The sequence below is a fragment of the Triticum aestivum genome, chromosome 7A (genome assembly GCF_018294505.1).
Source record: "Triticum aestivum cultivar Chinese Spring chromosome 7A, IWGSC CS RefSeq v2.1, whole genome shotgun sequence".
Classification (NCBI taxonomy): domain Eukaryota; kingdom Viridiplantae; phylum Streptophyta; class Magnoliopsida; order Poales; family Poaceae; genus Triticum; species Triticum aestivum.
In genome coordinates, this window is record NC_057812.1 from 265,950,277 (window position 1) to 265,958,358 (window position 8,082).

At 40.5% G+C, this 8,082-nt stretch overlaps 1 long non-coding RNA gene across 7 annotated transcripts; it reads left to right on the plus strand.

The window, feature by feature from the left end:
* The first annotated feature begins 1,011 nt into the window (after positions 1–1,011).
* Positions 1,012–7,412, plus strand: LOC123152003 (uncharacterized). Of its 7 annotated transcripts, none has more exons than XR_006475977.1 (10): positions 1,012–1,373; positions 1,464–1,521; positions 2,499–2,629; positions 2,740–3,045; positions 3,129–3,518; positions 3,731–3,836; positions 4,033–4,149; positions 4,494–4,784; positions 6,167–6,376; positions 7,001–7,412. It is a non-coding gene; the product is annotated as an uncharacterized lncRNA (long non-coding RNA). The 7 variants fall into 7 exon arrangements; XR_006475975.1 differs by having other exon boundaries at positions 1,014–1,373; positions 6,265–6,376; XR_006475980.1 differs by lacking the exon at positions 6,167–6,376 and having other exon boundaries at positions 1,014–1,373; positions 4,494–4,564; positions 4,718–4,784.
* The last annotated feature ends 670 nt before the right edge of the window (positions 7,413–8,082 follow it).

Genomic DNA, 8,082 nt, shown 5'->3' on the forward strand with positions numbered 1-8,082 from the left:
CAATTTTCCAAAATTTCATGTCATTCTTTTCAAATTCCCAAATATATTTCGAATACACGATCATATTTTATAAATCATGAATTTTTATTTCATTGCCTTTTAAATCTTGATTTTTTTTAATATGCAAACAATTTTTTTAATTATGAACATTTTATGATCCCCTAATGAAACTTCTACAGATCCCCTAATAAACCATCCGCCTAAGCGATGGTTTGTTTTTGTGCGTTACTCAAGAATCAGTTTTAATTTTTGTGAACATTTTCCAAAATTTCATGTCATTCTTTTCAAATTCCCAAATATATTTCGAATACACGATCATATTTTATAAATCATGAATTTTTATTTTATTGTTTTTTAAATCATGAGTTTTTTAAATATGCGAACAGTTTTGTTTTTACTTCATGAACTTTTTATGATTTCTCAAATGTTTTTTGAATTCACAAACATTTTATGATGTATCTGTATATTTTCTCAGTACGCGCAACTTTTTTGAAATTTGTTTTTTTTTTTGGAAATCCCGGAATGATTTGAAGAACAAAAAACAGAAAAAGAAATGAGAAAGGAAAAAAGCAAAAGAAAAAAAGGGGCGTCATTACGGGCCGGCCCATTACGGCCTGCTATATATATTGCAGAAATGGGGAGAAAAAGGGTATAACAACAGGGATCGAACCCTGGTCTCCCGTGCGGGCGGCTTCGGCCTTAGCCACCGCGCTGCCTACCTGCGAGTGTTGTATAGTTGTATTGACTGTCTTATAAAACTAAAGTTGACGGCGACTTTTTTTAAAACGAATCGTTTTCTTTACTTACCGATGGCATGGTGGGTAAATAGGGACATATTCAGAGGCAATTTATATGACGGACGACCAGAAACCTAATTCTCTTTATTATTAGGTAAAGATAAAGATAAAGATTAGGGATAGACTAGCCATACATCCAAAACATTAACGTGTGCATCATGAGCGCTCACTGGCTGCATCCACATCGGACAAGCTAAGGACAAAAAAGAAAACAGTCGAAGGAAAAAAAAGAGCGAAGGGTCTCAGCCTCAGGCCCAAAGCCCCCGACCCTCATCCCTCGATTCCTCTCCCTCTCCCTCGTCTGCAGCCGCCGCCGCCGCCACCAGCGTCCTCCCCTGCAGCTGGCGCCCCCCAACCCTTCTCTCCTTCCCTCACCTGCGCCCTCGTCCACCTGGGCCTTGTGGTCGGCCATGGAGGTCTGATCTGACCCATGGATGGATGGGGGCGAAACCCTAGCCCCACACCCACCCATGGATGGATGGGGATGGGGCGACGGCGGCGGCGGCCTTCTCTTGGTGCTTACTGATGTGGTGGTCCTCGATGCCGGCGACGGGTTGCAGCACGTAGACGCCAAAGGTACTTACGCCCTCCATCCTCCTCCACTCCCCTCACCTCATCTTCTTGTTCTGGATTTGTCGATTTGATTTGTGCGGTTGGTTTGTGCAGGTTGCGGGTGTGACGGAGGAGCACCATGGCGGGCGTGCAGGCCATCTTTCCCTACCAAGTGAGCCCAATCCCTTTCTTTCTCCTGGACAGCTCTGAAGAATTGACATTTGTCAAGAACCTGCAACAGAACCAAAAGAATGATATAAGTATATAACTACTTTGGTGATTCCTTTTAAGATGGCAATGGGACATGAGAGAAAGATAACTTGTCATTTGAGATGCCCCTAATTCAATTTTATATCGTGCTGAGATTTCTCAAACTATTATGTATATCATCTTAGTAATTGAGCTAAACAAACTGCCATGGTATTATCTGCTGGTTGCAAAATGAGAAAAGCAACACATGCATGAAGAATAGTAGTGAATATTACACATTTTACCTCTCATATTTGTTGATCTGACCCTTGGCACCACCCAACGGAGGATGAAGGAAGAGGCCAGCTGCAGCAAAACCATGCTCCACATTCCCTTGCAAAGGAAAAATTCAGAATTGAAGGTGTCCATGCCGGACTGTATGCAGCGTGCGCCTGCGGAACGGAGTTAGTTTTGCTGAGAACTGAACATGGGTCAAATTACAATTAGTATTAGGTTAATCAAGTTGTTTCAATTGGTATTAGCAGTCATGACTCGCTTTTGTCCACTTAGCTGAACACTCCTTGCTTGAATTACACACGTTTCCGAGCTTTTGAGGTTCAATTGCCATGTGGCCATGAATATGAACCAGAAATTGGATATGTGACCAAGAAATAGAGCCACTGTACTTTCTCCAGGCATTCTCTCGTCAACCAGGAAATCACTTTTCTGTACAAGTAAAATACTTTTCAAACTGCGCCAAAAATTAACCATTATCTTTTTCTTGGCCGTCTGTGATGCATGCTTGATCCGGTTAAAAAGAAGATGACAACAAGTGCTTGATGTAGTCTCATCAGTATAACATCTGCCGCAATACTATAGACACATAGTGATCTACTCCAACGACTTGGCAATCCTTTCTATTTCAAGTTCTGGCTCATGTATCTGTGTAATTGGCTGCAGGTTATCACTGCTACCCCACTGTAGTCCCTGGCAAGTACATGTTGCTACCAAGGAAAATATGCTTTCTCATCAATTTTGCAGCATGCATTAGAAAGTTCAAAGTTTATATCCTTGAATAAATTTCTTCATGAGTAAGTGGTGCCTCTTGGTTCATCTACTTTGTAGTTACGACCTTCAGGTGTCTCTCAATTTTAAATTGTGCACTAATCATGTGATCTATCAAAACATATTGGCTACACAGAGGTGCATCAGGATGACCATCCACCATTGTTTCTTCGAAAGCACGCGGCAGAGGCACCCACACCTGCGGTTCAGCAAGATCTACATCTCCAACGACTACACCAAGGACTGGGGCATATACGCCATATGTGCCTGTGTTGAAGCTCAGTTAACTCATATAGGTGTACTGTTTCATATGCTGGCAACCCACACGCTTTGAAACAATCAATTTCTAATGAATCAATACCTGCATTTGCAAATTGTATCCCAGTGTAACATATAGGAAGGAGGACAGAAGACGACTATTTTCAATTACATGCCGGAGAAGGTACCTGCATATTCACACATAATGAGATGAGATTGAGCATTTGCATATATCTTACTTACATGTACTGATGAATGCTGCTGCAGGCTGCCGACAGAGAAGAGACGACAGCAGGAGCAGAGCCTCTCTCCTGCAAGGCCTTAGGCATCTTCTTACAATGCCCATACATATTGCATATTCATATTACTATTTTCCGACAAACTTGCCTTTTCATGGCTGGCTCAAGGTCATTTCGGAAGAAAAATCCTACTAAAATGTTTGTATAGTTGGCAGTCCGGTGATTCCAGCTTATTTGTCTAATTTGATGTAGGAAATGAATTATTTTGAGTTTGAGTTCTCAGTAATGTTTGTTGCCTCCTGTTGTGATTCTAGGTTGAAGTTGCCAAGATGCTACTAAATAAGGGCAGGGGCACTTGTTTGAATACTGGTCAGAACCCGGTGTTGATGACGACAAAAAGAAAAGCTTCTTTGACAAGGTGTTTCTTTGGTTTTATCCTTGAAATGTTTCATTATTCTGTTGGATGAATGATGGATCTCATACTTGCCAGGGATATATACTAATAAACTACGAAAAATATATTAGTTACTTTATTGTGACAGGTTTTTATGAAGTCAATGACATTTCATATGCATAAGTGCGTACGAAAATAAAGATTGTTCTTTTCCTACTAAAGTTTTCATTGCGCAGGTTTGCCGACTTAATTCAAGCTATCCTGTTGGACTGACATCATACCAAAAGGCTTTTGGCAGATTCCAAGTCTAGACAAAATCCATACGATGGTTTCACGCCTTCGGTTAGTCTTGTCATGCACCATTTTTTCATGAAATTGTTGGGTTGTTTGAAATGAGCCTTTTTGTGTTGTATGTGATCTAAATATTCAATTTAGAACACCCATTTGCTCTTTTTTCCCACTTTGAACTATTGTGAACTGATATGCCTTACCTATCTGAAAGTAGTACATGGTGTTAATAAATGAACTACATTTTCAGGTTCTCTCGGGGGAAGTATTGTCCTTCGGTGATGACAATTTTGTTTAAGCACACAATGTTGCATTTATTCTTGTAGCTAGTGGGCTTGGCGAAAGACTTGGTTACAAAGGAATTAAGGTACCATGACTTGAGTTCCTAATAGAAAACTTACATCTAAATACTGGTGTCCTTTCTTTCCCTTCATTAGCTGGAATATTGGTTAGGGGAGTAAGAACAAAATATTGTCCAGAGCAAATCCAAATGAGTTTACTGAGTGCTAGCCAGATTATTGCTATTAATGACTATATCAAGAAGTGCTTTATACTTTCGCTTTTATCTCTTTTTGGGTTACAAGCATGCTCACCAAATGTTCATGAAAATCTTAAAGCCAGGGAGTGTACACTCAAGTCTAAAGCATCCTACCAATCTATGCTATCTTTGGATAATAATTTAATTGTGCTTTTGGTCATATATCACTACAGGTTATCATTGGAAAGTCTAAAAGTTGCACAGGAAGATCTCGGCAAATACTTTAAGCCCCAAAGTAACAAAGGTGAGGACATAAACTGGTGGTAGTGGTACTGGCCTACCTTTCCTTCAGGGAATGACCAGCGGACCTGAAAGATGGTATCGACAGTTTGATAATTGTAGCCCCAATGGTGCTCTGAGCTCTTTGAACTCAGTCAATGTGGGACCCTTTTGACAGGAAGTATGGGAAATATTTCGTTGTTGCTGCAGTTAACCTATGCTAAAATGCTGGTGTTAATAACCATGTAAGTGTGTATTTCATTTCTTTTTCTGCAAAGTCATTCGTTGTCACTACTGCATGTATTTTATGCTCACTACTGAAATCGATGATGTCCTTCTGAAGCTAATTGAGAAGTTGTCGGTCAATATGTCGCCTAAGCAATTTAAGTTGGAAGTTCTTAAGGATATAGAAAAGGAGGATCAGGGAAACTATGTTAAAGGGTCAAGTTAGGATATTTACTAATTAGCTTGAAAACTCTCAAGGGTCAAGGGAACAATTAACATAGTTCCGTGCTAACTCGATCGACAGATCCTCAGTTCGAATCCCCGAAAGCACACCATTTTTTCGCTCGCTTCAGATTGAACGGGAAAAAAAAGATGGGCCGGCCCAGCACCACGCGGGGATGTGCGCCCGTTTGTTAGAATTGAAGAAACGGGCGCAGCGGGCGCCGGCTTTTAGATGGGGCTTTTTGGGTTTTTGATTTTTGTCTGGTTTTTCCTAGGTCTACAAGAAACTATTTATTTTTTGAAGCACAGCTTTGCCTTTGAAAAAAGAAATATGTACTTTCATAAGAATCACAACTGTATTTCTCGTGATAGCATAGATTTGCTTCCGCGAGAAGCAGAACCCATGCCTCCGCCAGAAGCACAACCTGTGCATGGAAGAAAAGCACAAGTGTGCCTCCACTAGGAGCAAATATGTGCTTGTACGATAAACACATATATGTTCGATGAGAAAAAAAACACAACCATGAGCTTCTACGAGAAGCACAGTCTTACCACCTCGAAAAATGAATAAGACACGATTTGTGCGTAAAAAACGGTGAAACCACAACTGTGCTTTCGTTTTTTTCTTCTGCCTTTTCTTTCAGTATTCAATGTTTTCCGGTTGTCGATTTTTTTGGGATTTTTTCTTTTCTTTTTTTAAACTAATCTGTAGTAGAACAAAATTGAATTTCATCATCCTAGACAGAACCAAAATCAACTAGATATTGTTGTTTAAAATTTATTAAAAGATCTATTGTTAGGAACCATCCTTTGAAATCAGAATATTTAGACTAATAATACCAAGATGTAGAGAGCAACTTAGCAAAATTATTGTTAGCAAAGAATAATTTTGTACAATGAAAACTCGTGAGGGTCTAGATCCTCTTTTATGGGCGACCATCAGAAAAGGCAGATCCTCTTTTAGTTGACAACTATTAACAAAAGTATTGTTAGGCCACGAACATGAGCAAATTGTTTAAACAATTAAGCTGATTTATAATAATTGTATAACTCAGTCCAAACGCATGCCCCACCTGCAAAAGAAAGATACAGTTGCTGCAGCTAACTGTTGCAACTGCGTCTATAGAAATCAGAGGAAGCTTATTTAATCATCCAATTGACAGGTTCAAATTATTGTTAGTGCTAGCCTGCTAGGACCAAATGCACGTGTCAATTCATGCCAATAGCTGTAAATCAAAAGAAAGGAAAAAATAGACTCACCAGCTGCAAATACTCCAGGAATAAAGGCGCAAGCATGGCATTGGGCATGATTTATGTAGTACAACGATTGGGTGAGAGGGTTTAATTTTCATATTTCTTTCAGACAAACAGATGGAGATTACATGGTGATGTACGTATATGACAAACCTTTATTTTCTGTAAAGTGGTAGTGCAGATGACCAATGTAGTGTGAATTCCACTTCTGCAGATATCTTGTTGATGGCACTATTTTCTGTCACTATAAAAACATCGTTGTATACTATTGTTACACATGATTTCATAGTTTGCCAAGCATCATAGAATTTGTGGTTGAGTACTTATATCCAAAATCATCGTGTACTGAAGTTAATTTATGCATTGTTATTGGAGTTGCCTTAATGTTTCTCGTGCTATCAAGATCTACCTATGCTCTGTTTTTAACCATCTAAAATCATGAATAACCTGAGCCATTATCGTCTATCGAATCGCTTATGTAACCTCTAATACTGTAGCTAGTTGCTTCACATGCGCCTGTTAATATCTACAATCTATGATGTCATTGCTTTTCTCTTCGAGCCGATCTGTTGTCTGAATGTGTTACATTTGTATTGCTTTCTCTTATAGTTCCAGTCAGGAACTTGCACATACACATATTCTTGTCCTTTCAGTTTGATTTATAAGAATGCATGGTATAATGTGACTGTTTTATCTAGATGTGTTGCATTTGACCATAGATACTGATGTGATAAATAACTATTAAAGATGTAACTTTTAGGTGTGGGGCTTCCTTGGCCAACAACAGCTTGAGGTGGCATGGGAATGGATCCTGTCATCATCCTTGGTGGACTCCCAATAAAACCAGGAATGACAAGGGATGATCTGTTCAACAAAAATGCTAGGATTGTTTGCTCAATCTGTGAAGGCGTTGCCAAGAGTGTCCTAATGCAATTGTGAGTTTGATCAGCAACCCTGTGAACTCAACCATCCCCATTGCTGCGCAGGTTTTCAAGAGAGCTGGAACTTATTATCCCAAGCGTCTCCTTGGAGTGACAACATTTGATGTGGCGAGGCCTAACACTTTTATATTACTTTTGGGACTAACCTATTAACCGGAGGCCCAACCCAGATTTGCTGTTTTATGCCTATTTCGGTGTTTTGAAGAAAAGGAATATCAGACGGAGTCGAAACGGAACGAAATCAACTAGAGAAGTTATTTTTGGAACGAAAGCCACCCGATGGACTTGGACCCCACGTTAGGGAAGGAAGGAGGAGCTCACGAGGGTAGGGGGTGTGCCCCCTGCCTCGTGGGGCCCTCGTGGCTCCCCTGACGTGCTTCTTCTGCCTATATAACTCCACGTAACCTAAAACTTTCAAAACAGAGAATAGATCGGGAGTTCCGCCGCCAGAAGCCTCCGTAGCCACCGAAAACCAATCTAGACCCGTTCCGGCACCCTGCCGGAGAGGGGAATTCTTCTCCGGTGGCCATCTTCATCATCTCGGTGCTCTCCATGACGAGGAGGGAGTAGTTCTCCCTCGGGGCTGAGGGTATGTACCAGTAGCTATGTGCTTTGCTATTATATTTGGATCCTATGATGTTTCTTCCCCCCTCTACTCTCTTGTAATGAATTGAGTTTCCCATTTGAAGTAATCTTATCGGATTGAGTCTTTAAAGATTTGAGAACACTTGATGTATGTCTTGCCGTGGATATCTGTGGTGACAATGGGATATCACGTGTTTCACTTGATGTATGTTTTGGTGATCAACTTGCGGGTTTCGCCCATGAACCTATGCATAGGGGTTGGCACACGTTTTCGTCGTGATTCTCCGGTAGAAACTTTGGGGCACTCTTTGAGGTC